The 15,594-nt window shown below is 42.2% G+C and overlaps 1 protein-coding gene across 1 annotated transcript in view; it reads left to right on the top strand.

Annotated features, from left to right (window-relative positions):
* The window catches only part of LOC127911325 (cAMP and cAMP-inhibited cGMP 3',5'-cyclic phosphodiesterase 10A-like), a 279,068-nt gene that overhangs the window by 155,966 nt on the left and 107,508 nt on the right, over positions 1-15,594 (top strand).

The following is a 15,594-nucleotide window of genomic DNA, read 5'->3' as shown; positions in this document are numbered from 1 at the left end:
CTGACTCAGGTACACCAGCTCTGTCAGGAGGAAGGAGCCAAAATTCTCCCAACGTATTGTGGGAAGCTTGTGGAAGGCTACCCGAAACGTTTGACCCAAGTTAAACAATTTAAAGGCAATGTTATCAAATACTAATTGAGTGTATGTAAACTTCTGACCCAAATAAAAGCTTAAATAAATAGTTCTCTCTACTATTATTCTGACATTTCACATTCTTAAAATAAAGTGGTGATCCTAACTGACCTAAAACAGGGACTTTTTACTAGGATTAAATGTCAGGAATTGTGAAAGACCTGAGTTTAAATGTATTTGGCTAAGGTGTATGTAAACTTCCGACTTACAAAAGTTTTCATCCCCCTTAGCGTTTTTCCTGTTTTGTTGCATTACAACAATTTAAATATATTTTTATTTGGATTTTATGTAATAAATATAATAACTTATTATATATTATTTATAATAATAACTTGTTTAGAAAAATTTAAAAATGGAAAAGTGTATATATTCACCCCCTTTGCTATGAAGCCCGTAAATAATATCTTGTACAACCAATTACCTTCAGCAGTCACATAATAAGTTAAATAAAGTCCACCTGTGTGCAATTTAAGTGTCACATGATCTGTCACATGATCTCAGTATATACACACCTGTTCTGAAAGGCCCAAGCAAGGGGCACAACCAAGCAAGCGGCACCATGAAGACCAAGGAGCTCTCCACACAGGTCAGGGACAAAGTTGTGGAGAAGTACAGATCAGGGTTGGGTTATAAAAAAATAAATATCTGAAACCACCATTAAATCCATTATTAAAACATGGAAGGAATATAGCACCACAACAAACCTGCCAAGAGGGCCAAGAGAGAGTCGCCCACCAAAACTCACGGACCAGTCACGGAGGGCATTAATCAGAGAGGCAACAAAGATGCCAAAGATAACCCTGAAGGAGCTGCAAAGCTCCACAGTGGAGATGGTAGTATCTGTCCATAGGACCACTTTAAACCGTACACTCCACATTGCTGGGCTTTACAGAAGAGTGGCCAGAAAAAAGCCCTTCAAGAAAAAATAAGCAAACACATTTGGTGTTCGCCAAATAGCATGTGGGAGACTCCCCAAACATATGGAAGAAGGTGGGGGGGCGCCAACCCGGACAGGAAGATCACGTCAGTGACTCAACCCACTCAAGTGACGCACCCCTCCTAGGAACAGCATGGAAGAGCACCCGTAAGCCAGTGACCCAGCCGCTGTAATAGGGTTAGAGGCAGAGAATCCCAGTGGAGAGAGGGGAACCGGCCAGGCAGAGACGACACTCAATCATATGACAAACTGAAGAGATGATTCTTCAATAAAGACTTAAATGTTGAGACCAAGTCTGCGTCTCTCACATGGATAGGCAGACCATTCCATAAAAATTAAGCTCTATAGGAGAAAGCCCTGCTTCCTGCTGTTTGCTTAGAAATTCTAGGGTCAGTAATGAGGCCTGCGTCTTGTGACCTTAGCGTACATGTAGGTATGTACGGCAGGACCAAATCGGAAAGATAGGTAGGAGCAAGCCCATGTAATGCTTTGTAGGTTAGCAGTAAAACCTTGAAATCAGCCCTTACCTTAACAGGAAGCCAGTGTAGGGAGGCTGGCACTGGAGTAATATGATCAATTTTTTTGGTTCTAGTCAGGATTCTAGCAGCCGTGTTTAACCTGTTGTGACGCGCAATCTCTTATCCGGGATCGTAATTATAGCCTCAAGCTCATTACCATAACCCAACGTTAACTATTCATGAAAATCGCAAATTAAATGAAATAAATATATTGGCTCTCAAGCTTAGCCTTTTGTTAACAACACTGTCATCTCAGATTTTCAAAATATGCTTTTCAACCATAGCAAAACAAGCATTTGTGTAAGAGTATTGATAGCTAGCATAGCATTAAGCCTAGCATTCAGCAGGCAAAAGTTTCACAAAAACAAGAAAAGCATTCAAATAAAATAATTTACCTTTGAAGAACTTCGGATGTTTTCAATGAGAAGACTCTCAGTTAGATAGCAAATGTTCAGTTTTTCCAAAAATATTATGTGTAGGAGAAATCGCTCCGTTTTGTTCATCACGTTTGGCTAAGAAAAACTCCCGAATATTCAGTCATTAAAACGCGAACTTTTTTCCAAATTAACTCCATAATATCGACAGAAACATGGAAAACGTTGTTTAGAATCAATCCTCAAGGTGTTTTTCACATATCTATTCAATGATAAGTCATTCGTGGCAGTTTGGTTTCTCCTCTGAATCACATGGAAAAATACATGCAGCTGGAGATTACGCACCAATTTCGACGGAGGACACCAGGCGGACACCTGGTAAATGTAGTCTCTTGTGGTCAATCTTCCAATGATATGCCTACAAATACGTCACAATGCTGCAGACACCTTGGGGAAACGACAGAAAGTGTAGGTTCATTTAGGCTCGTTCCTGGCGCATTCACAGCCATATAAGGAGACATTGGAACACAGCGCCTCAAAAATCTGGCTCACTTCCTGTTTGAAGTTTCATCTTGGTTTCGCCTGTAGCATTAGTTCTGTGGCACTCACAGACAATATCTTTGCAGTTTTGGAAACGTCAGAGTGTTTTCTTTCCAAAGCTGTCAATTATTTGCATAGTCAAGCATCTTTTCGTGACAAAATATCTTGTTTAAAACGGGAACGTTTTTCATCCAAAAATGAAATACTGCCCCCAGAGGTTCAAGAGGTTAACACTAACTGAAGTTTATTTAGTGCTTTATCTGGGTAGCCGGAAAGTAGAGCATTGCAGTAGTCTAACCTAGAAGTGACAAAAGCATGGATTAATGTTTGTGCGTCATTTTTGGACAGAAAGTTTCTGATTTTTGCAATATCACGTAGATGGAAAAAAGCTGTCCTTTGAAACAGTCTTGATATGTTCTTCAAAAGAGAGATCAGGTTCCAGAGAAACACTGAAGTCCTTCACAGTTTTATTTGAGACAACTGTACAACCATCAAGATTAATTGTCAGATTCAACAGAAGATCTCTCTGTTTCTTGGGACCTAGAACAAGCATCTCTGTTTTGTCCGAGTTTAAAAGTAGAAAGTTTGCAGCCATCCACTTCCTTATGTCTGAAACACAGGCTTCTAGCGAGGGCAATTTTGGGGTTTCACCGTGTTTCATTGAAATGTACAACTGTGTGTCGTCTGCATAGCAGTGAAAGTTAACATTATGTTTCCGAATGACATCACCAAGAGGTAAAATATATAGTGAAAACAATAGTGGTCCTAAAATGGAGCCTTGAGGAACACCGAAATGTACATTTGATTTGTCAGAGGACAAACCATCCACAGAGACAAACTGATATCTTTCCGACAGATAAGATCTAAACCAGGCCAGAACTTGTCCGTGTAGACCAATTTGGGTTTCCAATCTCTCCAAAAGAATGTGCTGATCGATGGCATCAAAAGCAGCACTAAGGTCTAGGAGCATGTGGACAGATGCAGAGCCTCTGGTAATTTTCCAACTTCACAAGTGCAGTCTCAGTGCTATGATGGGGTCTGAGTTGCAGTGCAACAGCTTTTTCAAACATTTTTGAGAGGAATGGGTGATTCAATTATATTAAGTTTTGGCTTTTTCAAGAGAGACTTTATTACTGCCAATTTTAGTGAGTTTGGTACACATCCGGTGGATAGAGAGCCGTTTATTATGTTCAACATAGGAGGGCCATGCACAGGAAGCAGCTCTTTCAGTAGTTTAATTGGAATAGAGTCCAGTATGCAGCTTGAAGGTTTAGAGGCCATTATTATTTTCATCAATGTGTCAAGAGATACTAAAAAACGTGAGTGGCTCCCTTGATCCTAGGTCCTGGCAGAGTTGTGCAGACTCAGGACAACTGAGCATTGGAGGAATACGCAGAGGAGGAAGAGGAGTCCGTAATTTGCTTTCTAATTATAATGATCTTTTCCTCAGATATACATCTGTTGGTAACAGATTCCTAAAAAAAGAATAGGGGCATAGATCAAACCAGTCAGTATCTGGTGTGGATCAGAAAACCAGTCAGTATCTGGTGTGGATCAGAAAACCAGTCAGTATCTGGTGTGGATCAGAAAACCAGTCAGTATCTGGTGTGGATCAGAAAACCAGTCAGTATCTGGTGTGGATCAGAAAACCAGTCAGTATCTGGTGTGGATCAGAAAACCAGTCAGTATCTGGTGTGGATCAGAAAACCAGTCAGTATCTGGTGTGGATCAGAAAACCAGTCAGTATCTGGTGTGGATCAGAAAACCAGTCAGTATCTGGTGTGGATCAGAAAACCAGTCAGTATCTGGTGTGGATCAGAAAACCAGTCAGTATCTGGTGTGGATCAGAAAACCAGTCAGTATCTGGTGTGGATCAGAAAACCAGTCAGTATCTGGTGTGGATCAGAAAACCAGTCAGTATCTGGTGTGGATCAGAAAACCAGTCAGTATCTGGTGTGGATCAGAAAACCAGTCAGTATCTGGTGTGGATCAGAAAACCAGTCAGTATCTGGTGTGGATCAGAAAACCAGTCAGTATCTGGTGAGACCATTTGCCTCATGCAGTGCGACACATCTTCTTCACATAGAGTTTATCAGGCTGTTCATTGTTGTCTTCAAAGGCTGTTCGAAGTTGCTGGCGGGAACTGGATCTTGTCACGGTATCTCTGTGCATTCAAATTGCCATCGCAAAAATGCAATTGTGTTCTGCCGATATCATTACCCCACCGCCACCATGTACACTCTGCTCACAACGTTGGCGTCGGCAAACCGCTCGCCCACACAACGCACTACACTTGGTCTGCGGTTGTGAGGCAGGTTGGATGTACTGCCAAATTCTCTAAAACAATGTTGGAGGCAGCTTATGGTAGAGAAAGTAACATTCGATTCTCTGTTAACAGCTCTGGTGGACATTCCTGCACTCAGCATGCCAATTGCTCGCTCCCTCAAAACCTTGTGTGATAAAACTGCACGTTTTAGAGTTTCCTTTTTATTGTGTGAGAAAATAGCTCTTTTTAGAGTGGCCTTTTTCTGTCCCCAGCACAAGGTGCCCCTGTGTAACGATCTTGCTGTTTAATCAGCTTCTTGATATGCCACACCTGTCAGGTGGATGGATTATCTTGGCAAGAAGAAATGCTCACTAAAATTGTGCAATACATTTGAGAGATAAAAGCTTTTTGTGCATATGGAACATCAAAGTAGCTTTGTCTTGATGACAGCTTTGCTCTTTACTCTTGACATTCTCTCAACCAGCTTCACCTGGAATGCTTTTTTCCAACAGTCTTGACTTTTATGTCTTAAAGTATTGATGGACTGTCGTTTCTCTTTCCTTATTTGAGCTGTTCTTGCCATAATATATATTTAACCAAATAGGGCTATCTTCTGTATACCGACCCTTCCTTGACCCACCCTTCCTTGTCACAACACAACTGATCGGCTCCAATGCATTAAGAAGGAAAGAAATTCCACAAATTAACTTTTAGGAAGGCACACCTGTAAATTTAAATGCATTCCAGGTGACTACATCATGAAGCTGGTTGAGAGAATGCGAGGAGTGTGCAGAGTTGTCATCAAGGCAAAGGGTGGCTATTTGAAGAATCTCAAATATAAAATATATTTTGATTTCTTTAATACTTTTTTTGGTTACTACATGATTCCATGTGTTATTTCATAGTTTTGATGTCTTCACTATTATTCTACAATGTAGAAAATAGTTAAGATAAAGAAAAACCCTTGAATGGTGTGTCCAAACTTTTGACAGGTACTGTGTATATAGATATATTATAAACTCAGCAAAAAAAGATACGTCCCTTTTTCAGGACCCTGTCTTTCAAAGATAAATCGTACAAATCCAAATAACTTCACAGATCTTCATTGTACAGGGTTTAAACACTGTTTCCCATTGCTTGTTCAATGAACCGTAAACAATTAATGAACATGCACCTGCTGAACGGTCGTTAAGACACTAACAGCTTACAGACGGTAGGCAATTAAGGTCACAGTTATGAAAACTTAGGACACTAAAGATGCCTTTCTACTGACTCTGAAAAACACAGAAAGAAAGATGCCCAGGGTTCCCTAGCATCTGCATGAACGTGCCTTAGGCATACTGCAAGGAGGCATGAGGACTGCAGATGTGGCCAGGGCAATAAATTGCAATGTCCGTATTGTGAGATGCCTAAGACAGCGCTACAGGGAGACAGGACGGACAGCTGATCATCCTCGCAGTGGCAGACCACGTGTAGCAACACCTGCACAGGATCGGTACATCCGAACATCACACCTGCGGGACAGGTACAGGATGGCAACAACAACTGCCCGAGTTACACCAGGAACGCACAATCCCTCCATCAGTGCCCACACAATCCGTAATAGGCTGAGAGAGGCTGGACTGAGGGCTGGTAGGACTGTTGTAAGGCAGGTACTCACCAGACATCACAGGCAACAACGTCTCCTATGGGCACAAACCCACCGTCGCTGGACCAGAAAGGACTGGGAAAAAGTGTTGGATCAGAGGGTGAGGGCTAGGGCCATTCCCCCCAGAAATGTCCAGGACCTTGCAGGTGCCTTGGTGGAAGAGTGGGGTAACATCTCACAGCAAGAACTGGCAAATCTGGTGCAGTCCATGAGGAGGAGATGCACTGCAGTGCTTAATGCAGCTGGTGGCCACACCAACTACTGACTGTTACTTTTGATTTTGACCCCCCCCTTTGTTCAGGGACACATTATTCCATTTCTGTTAGTCACATGTCTGTGGAACTTGTTCAGTTTATGTCTCAGTTGTTGAATCTTGTTATATTCATACAAATATTTACACATGTTAAGTTTGCTGAAGTTAAATGCAGTTGACAGTGAGAGGACGTTTCTTTTTTTTGCTGAGTTAATATAGATCTTTTTTAAGTGGTATTCAAAATCTTACCATCTATATTATTCTAAATACCATTATATATTAACGGTATATCGCCCAAGTGTAAACAGTATATGGCCCAAGTGTAAACAGTATATGGCCCAAGTGTAAACAGTATATGGCCCAAGTGTAAACAGTATATGGCCCAAGTGTAAACAGTATATGGCCCAAGTGTAAACAGTATATGGCCCAAGTGTAAACTGTATATGCCCCAAGATGAACCTGTATATGCCCCATGATTAATCTGTATATGCCCCAAGATGAACCTGTATATGCCCCATGATTAATCTGTATATGCCCCAAGATTAACCTGTATATGCCCCAAGATTAACCGGTATATGCCCCAAGATGAACCTGTATATGCCCCAAGATTAACCTGTATATGCCCCAAGATTAACCTGTATATGGACACGCAAAGGAATATGAAATTTGACAAACTGTCCCATCCTGGCCTTAGTTATCTTAGTTTTCTTTATTATTTTGGTTAGGTCAGGGTGTGACGAGGGTGGGTATGTGTAGTTTTGTATGTCTAGGTGTTTATATGCCCAGATTGGTTCTCAATCAGAGGTTTATCTGTTTATCGATGTCTCTGATTGCGGACCATATTTAGGCAGCCATATTCCTTGCTTATTTTGTGGGTTGTTGTTCTGCCATATTGCTTCACGTTTTGTTAGTTTTGTTCAGTGTTCGTTCTTCTATTAAATAAGTATGTTCACTGCGCCTCTTTCTGAGGACCGTGACAATATGGCCCAAGTTTAACCGGTATATGGCCCAAGTTTAAACGACATATGGTCCAAGTTTAACCGGTACATGGCCCAAGTATAAACGGTATATCATCCAAGCTTAGTGTGTGGTGTCTCTCTAGATTTTTTTTAATTTTTTTTTTACCTTTATTTAACTAGGCAAGTCAGTTAAGAACAAATTCTTATTTTCAATGACAGACTAGGAACAGTGGGTTAACTGCCTGTTCAGGGGCCAGAACGAGTGATTTGTACCTTGTCAGCTCGGGGGTTTGAACTTGCAACCTACCTTCCGGTTCCTACTCCAACGCTGTAACCACTAGGCTACCCTGCCGATAGAGAGTATGTATTATGCACTTTAGGGCCAGCTGACTGCTTTTCTCACTGTGAAAAACACACACACACACACACACACACACACACACACACACACACACACACACACACACACACACACACACACACACACACACACACACACACACACACACACACACACACACTTTGCTGGCTGTGAAAAGGCTCTCTCTGTGTGTGTGTGTGTGTGTGTGACAGAGAGTTTTGTTGATGTTGCGCAGTGTTTTGTCCCAATCATCCACTACAGTGCATTATCACATGGCCCACCGAATGCACTGTGTGTGTGTGTGTGTGTGTGTGTGTGTGTGTGTGTGTGTGTGTGTGTGTGTGTGTGTGTGTGTGTGTGTGTGTGTGTGTGTGTGTGTGTGTGTGTGTGTGTGTGTGTGTGTGGAGTACATTGAGTACAGCTAGATTGGCCTGGGGTTACCAGACAGGCATTTTAAGGTGAAATCGCACAGTAAACACAGTGCATTAAAAACATATTCAGACCCCTAGATTTTGTTACATTACAGTCTTATTCTAAAATGTATTAAATTGTTTTTTTTCCCTCATCAATCTTCACACCATACCTCCTAATGACAAAGCAAAAACAGCTTTTTTAGTAATTTTAGCAAATTAATGAAAACAAAAAACACACTTACATAGGAATTCAGACTCTTTACTCAGTACTTTGTTGAAGCACCTTTGGCAGTGATTACAGCCTCCAGTCTTCTTGGATATGACACTACCAGCTTGGCACACCTGTATTTGGGGAGTTTCTCCCATTCTTCTCTGCAGATCCTCTCAAGCTCTGTCAGGTTGGATGGGAAGTGTCTACCATTCTTCTCTGCATATCCTCTAAAGCTCTGTCAGGTTGGATGGGGAGCGTCGCTGCACAGCTATTTTCAGGTCTCTCCAGAGAGTGACCACATAGATCTTTGGCTAGCCATGTCTTTTTGTGTCTCCCTTTTTTCCATAGCCAGTTGGTGGTCGCTGAGCATCTATTTGATCAGGATCTGTCTCTGTTATGTATCTCTGACAGAGTAGAGATATTCTGCTAATTTGTATTCTCTTTTGAGGCCAAATAGCTATTGAGTTTATTTTGTGTTTTTGTTTCCTTATACCAATTTGTCAAATAGGAGGTTTTCATTTCTGTAAAAAAAAAAAATGTGATTGATTTCTCTGCATGTTTGGATAATAGTGTTGTTTCGTGTTTTTAACAGCTGACATAAGGGACTCTTTTCAGGGTTCAGCTCTTGTGTTTTTGGGGCTTAGTTTCAAATGGTGTCAACATTTTACTGTCCTGTCTTCTTTACATGTACAATTAAAGGGAATGTTCTGAGTTCTGCTCTGCGTGCATTATTTGGCACTTTCTGTTGGATATTTTGGATATAACTGCAGAATTCTGTTTGTAGATTCTCTATTAGGTTTCTCCCAATGCTTATAATCGTAATTACAGGTTAGAGCCCAAACCTCACATTGGTAAAATTACACTATTGAATATATTGCACCAGATGTGGATAGGAATATTTAGTTTCGTCTTTTTATGGATGAAAAGGCTTTTGTGAGCGATTTATTTCACCGCCAGATGAAATCTACTGGTTGTTAATCCCAGGTACCTGGTGTCTGTTGATTCATGGCCTATTATTTGGGGAGGGGGAATCATAACTTTGGTTTTCTGAAGGTTGAGGTTGATTTCCCCGTTGATCCTGTATTCCTAAAGAATGTTAACTTGTTCCTGTAGACCTAGATCTGTTGGGGACAGTAGGGACAAGGTCCTCTGGGTAGACCTAGATCTGTTGGGGACAGTAGGTCCTCTGGGTAGACCTAGATCTGTTGGGGACAGTAGGTCATCTGGGTAGACCTAGATCTGTTGAGGACAGTAGGGACAAGGTCCTCTGGGTAGACCTAGATCTGTTGGGGACAGTAGGTCATCTGGGTAGACCTATATCTGTTCAGGACAGTAGGGACAAGGTCCTCTGGGTAGACCTAGATCTGTTGGGGACAGTAGGTCATCTGGGTAGACCTAGATCTGTTGGGGACAGTAGGTCCTCTGGGTAGACCTAGATCTGTTGGGGACAGTAGGTCCTCTGGGTAGACCTAGATCTGTTGGGGACAGTAGGTCATCTGGGTAGACCTAGATCTGTTGAGGACAGTAGGTCATCTGGGTAGACCTAGATCTGTTGGGGACAGTAGGTCCTCTGGGTAGACCTAGATCTGTTGGGGACAGTAGGTCATCTGGGTAGGCCTAGATCTGTTGGGGACAGTAGGTCCTCTGGGTAGACCTAGATCTGTTGAGGACGGTAGGTCATCTGGGTAGACCTAGATCTGTTGAGGACAGTAGGTCATCTGGGTAGACCTAGATCTGTTGAGGACAGTAGGTCATCTGGGTAGGCCTAGATCTGTTGGGGACAGTAGGTCCTCTGGGTAGACCTAGATCTGTTGGGGACAGGAGGTCATCTGGGTAGACCTTGATCTGTTGAGGACAGTAGGGACAAGGTCATCTGGGTAGACCTTGATCTGTTGAGGACAGTAGGGACAAGGTCATCTGGGTAGACCTTGATCTGTTGAGGACAGTAGGGACAAGGTCCTCTGGGTAGAGCAGGACTCTGATTCCCTCATCAGTCCAGGGCCTGCAGATCGGTCCAACAACACTACTAGTTTGTTGATGTAGACCTTGAACAGGGTTGGACTTAAACTGCACCCTTGTCTCACCCCTCGCCCTTGTACAAAAGAAAACATCTTATTTTATTGTTCAGTTTAATACTACATGTGTTGTTTGAGTAAATTTAATTTAAGATGTCTCATACTATGCCCCCAACAAGCTTTGGAGGGTTTTGTAATATAATCCATCATGTCATGTGGAATCAAAAGCATTCTTAAAATCAACAAAACATGCATATACCTTTCCTTGTGTTACTGGTGACACATATTCCCCACATATATTTCTCTAACATATTATTAGTTATTAGGGTCTAATTTGTCACCTTTTTTTTGTGGGTTATGAGCCCCTGGTTCCAAATATCAGGGAAGCAGCAGTTCTCCTAAACCAGGTTGAGTAGTTTTACTATGGCATCCTGCAGGAGTACAGTGTTTCAAAGCATTTCATTATTGATGCTGCAGATGTTGATACCACAGGCATTTCCAGGTTTAAGGTTTTGTATTTTCTTTGAAAGTTCCGCCCGTGTCATTTCGGTGTTTAAAAGGGAGCTGAGTTTTTCAGTAATAAATATTTTTGTTTAATGTAAGGTTTCTCTCTCTAAGCGTTGTGGGCCCCACTCTCTCTCAAAACACTGTGGGCCTTTTCTCTCTCTCTCTCTCTCTCTCTCTCTCTCTCTCTCTCTCTCTTTCTCTCTCTCTCTCTCTCTCTCTCTCTCTCAAAACACTGTGGGCCTCTCTTAATTCAATGGGCTTCATTGGCATGGGAAACATACAGTATGTTCACATTGCCAATAAAGCTAGTGAACAGTAAACATTACACTCACAGAAGTTCCAAAGAAATAGAGACATTTAAAATGTCATGTTATGTCTATATACAGTGTTGTAATGATGTGCAAATAGTTAAAGTCCAAAAGGGAAAATAAATAAGCATAAATATGTGTTGTATTTACAATGGTGTTTGTTCTTCACTGGTTGCCCTTTTCTCGTGGCAACAGGTCACAAATCTTGCTGCTGTGATGACACACTGTTGTATCAAAATTTGATTTGTTTTCTCTAATTCTTTGTGGGCCTGTGAAATCTGAGGGAAATATGTGTCTCTAATATGGTCATACATTGGGCAGGAGGTTAGGAAGTGCAGCTCAGTTTCCACCTCATTTTGTGGGCAGTGAGCACATAGCCTGTCTTCTCTTGAGAGCCATGTCTGCCTACGGCGGCCTTTCTCAATAGCAAGGCTATGCTCACTGAGTCTGTACATAGTCAAAGCTTTCCTTAATTGTTGGTCAGTCACAGTGGTCAGGTATTCTGCCACTGTGTACTCTCTGTTTAGAGCCAAATAGCATTCTAGTTTGCTCTGTTTGTTTGGTTAATTCTTGTGCCATGTGTCGAGTAATAATCTTTTTGTTTTCTCGTGATTGGTCTAATTGTGTTGCTGTCCTGGGGCTCTGTGGGGTCTGTTTGTGTTTGTGAACAGAGGCTCAGGACCATAAAGGACAATGGGTTCTATAACTGATTCAAGTATTTTTAGCCAGATCCTAATTGGTATGTTGAATTTTTTCATTGCATCGTCTCAGATCGTTCACGGCTTTGTGAAAGTTGCCTGTGGCGCTGAAGTTTAGGCCGAGGTATGTATAGTTTTTTGTGTGCTCTAGGTCAACGGATTCCAGATGATATTTTGTATCCGTGGTCATGGTAACTGGACCTTTTTTGAAAGACAAATATGTTTGTGTTACTGAGATTTACTGTCAGGGCCCAGGTCTGTCAGGGCCCAGGTCTGACAGAATCTGGGCAGAAGATGTAGGTGCTGCTGTAGGCCCTTCTTGGTTAGTGACAGAAGCACCAGATCATCAGCAAACAGTAGACATTTGACTTCAGATTCTAGTAGGGTGAGGCCGGTTGCTGCAGACTTTTCTAGTGCCCTCGCCAATTCATTGATATATATGTTGAAGAGGGTGGGGCTTAAGCTGCACCCCTGTCTCACCCCACGACCCTGTGGGTAGAAATGTGTGTGTTACTTTGCCAATTTTAACCACATACTTGTTGTTTGTCTACATGGATTTTATAATGTTGTATGTTTTTCCCCCAACACCACTTTCCATCAGTTTGTATAGCAGACCCTCATGCCAAATTGAGTCGAAAGCTGTTTTTTGAAATCAACAAAGCATGAGAAGACTTTGCCTTTGTTTTGGTTTGTTTGGTTGTCAATTAGGATGTGCAGGGTGAATACATGGTCTGTTATACGGTAATTTGGTAAAAAGCCAATTTGACATTTGCTCAGTACATTGTTTTCATTGAGGAAATGTACGAGTCTGCTGTTAATGATAACGCAGAGGATTTTCCCAAGGTTACTGTTGACTCATATCCCAAGGTAGTTATTGGGGTCAAATTTGTCTCCACTTTTGTTGATTGGGGTGATCAGTCCTTGGTTCCAAATATTGGGGAAGATGCCAGAGCTGAGGATGATGTTAAAGAGTTTTAGTATAGACAATTGGAATTTGTTGTCTGTATATTTGATCATTTCATTAAGGACACCATCAACAAAGCCATTTTGGGTTTACTACCTTTTTATTTGTGCATTTTTATTGTTCAGAAATCTTTGTTCGCTGGACTTTATCCTGCTAACTGTTCCAAATGAACTGAATTTGGTAAAAGGGCTTTTATGTCCTCTGCACCATCGTCTTGGAACGCCTTACAAAATACTTTTAAACTGGAAGAACTTGTCCCGATTGGTGTTTTTAAATCACTGATGAATGATCTTGAGGCTGATTCCCAGACATGTCAATGTTTTTAATTGGCTGTTTTATACTCTTGTGAATTCTATGGTTTTTACTAGATTACTTGTAGTTTTTCATGTTGTCTGTCTGTAATTATTTGTAATTTTTTGTAATGACTTGCCTATCTTGGCCAGGACGCTCTTGAAAATGAGATTTTAAATCTCAATGGTTAAATAAAGGTTAAAAATATAGCATAATAAAACTCTGCATGCCTTTTTGGGTTGGAGGGTTTGTATTTTGTCCTGTAACTCATTCAATGTAATTGGAGAAACCAGTGGGTTCTGGTCGTCTTTAATAGTTGATTCTAAGATTTAGTATTTGATCCTGTGTATGTTTTTGCTGTTTGTTCAAAAGAGATTGGAGATGTGGTTTACGTCTCTATTTTGGATAGATAACTCTTTGTGTTTGTCTATGGATTCTTCAATTACATTGAGCTGATTTCTGACGTGCTGTTCCTTCCTTTTTCCGTAGTGTATTTCTATATTGTTTTAGTGATTCACCATAGTGAAGGCACCATGGCCTCTCTCTGTCTATCTCAGAACACTGTGGGCCCCTCTCTCTCTCTCTCTCTCTCTCTCTCTCTCTCTCTCTCTCTCTCTCTCTCTCTCTCTCTCTCTCTCTCTCTCTCTCTCAGAGCACCGTGGGCCTCTCTTTTTTTCTCTCACGGCACTGTGGGCCTCTCTCTCTCTCTCTCTCTCTCTCTCTCTCTCTCTCTCTCTCTCTCTCTCTCTCTCTCTCTTTGTTTCTCTCACAGCACTGTGGGCCTCTCTCTGTCTCTCTATGTCTCTCAGAGCACTGTGGGCTCTCTCTCTCTCTCTCTCAGAGCACCGTAGGCCTCTCTCTCTCTCTCTCTCTCTCTCTCTCTCTCTGTCTCTCTCAGAGCAAGGTGGGCCTCTCTCTGTCTCTTAATATATGTGACTATCATGAGGGGCTACTGGACTATGTCTCTGTGACAGTGTTAATGCTGACTGACCAATGAGGAAGCTTGTTCATACTAACTAACTGTATGTGTGGTATTATTTCCTATAGAGTGTCACGATGCAACAGTCATTAATCCGCAGACCTGTATGTGTTGTTATGAGAGGATCTTCAGGGAGGGTGTGTGGTAGTATGGAGTATTAGAGGATAGGAGGAGGGAGGGTGTGTGGTAGTATGGAGTATTAGAGGATAGGAGGAGGGAGGGTGTGTGGTAGTATGGAGTATTAGAGGATAGGAGGAGGGAGGGTGTGTGGTAGTATAGAATATTAGAGGATAGGAGGAGGGAGGGTGTGTGGTAGTATGGGTATTAGAGGATAGGAGGAGGGAGGGTGTGTGGTAGTATGTATTAGAGGATAGGAGGAGGGAGGGTGTGTGGTAGTATGGAATATTAGAGGATAGGAGGAGGGAGGGGTGTGTGGTAGGATGGAGTATTAGAGGAGGGAGGGTGTGTGGTAGTATGGAGTATTAGAGGATAGGAGGAGGGAGGGTGTGTGGTAGTATGGAATATTAGAGGATAGGAGGAGGGAGGGTGTATGGTAGTATGGAGTATTAGAAGATAGGAGGAGGGAGGGTGTGTGGTAGTATGGAATATTAGAGGATAGGAGGAGGGAGGGTGTGTGGTAGTATGGAATATTAGAGGATAGGAGGAGGGAGGGTGTGTGGTAGTATGGAATATTAGAGGATAGGAGGAGGGAGGGTGTGTGGTAGTATGGAATATTAGAGGATAGGAGGAGGGAGGGTGTGTGGTAGTATGGAGTATTAGAGGATAGGAGGAGGGAGGGTGTGTGGTAGTATGGAATATTAGAGGATAGGAGGAGGGAGGGTGTGTGGTAGTATGGAATATTAGAGGATAGGAGGAGGGAGGGTGTGTGGTAGTATGGAGTATTAGAGGATAGGAGGAGGGAGGGTGTGTGGTAGTATGGAATATTAGAGGATAGGAGGAGGGAGGGTGTGTGGTAGTATGGAATATTAGAGGATCTTCAGGGAGGGTGTGTGGTAGTATGGAATATTAGAGGATCTTCAGGGAGGGTGTGTGGTAGTATGGAATATTAGAGGATCTTCAGGGAGGGTGTGTGGTAGTATGGAATATTAGAGGATCTTCAGGGAGGGTGTGTGGTAGTATGGAATATTGGAGGATCTTCAGGGAGGGTGTGTGGTAGTATGGAGTATTAGAGGATAGGAGGAGGGAGGGTGTGTGGTAGT

The sequence above is a fragment of the Oncorhynchus keta genome, chromosome 24, assembly GCF_023373465.1.
Source record: "Oncorhynchus keta strain PuntledgeMale-10-30-2019 chromosome 24, Oket_V2, whole genome shotgun sequence".
NCBI classification, from domain to species: Eukaryota; Metazoa; Chordata; class Actinopteri; order Salmoniformes; family Salmonidae; genus Oncorhynchus; species Oncorhynchus keta.
Note: the sequence above shows the minus strand (reverse complement) of the source record. Positions and strands in the feature narration are given on the sequence as shown.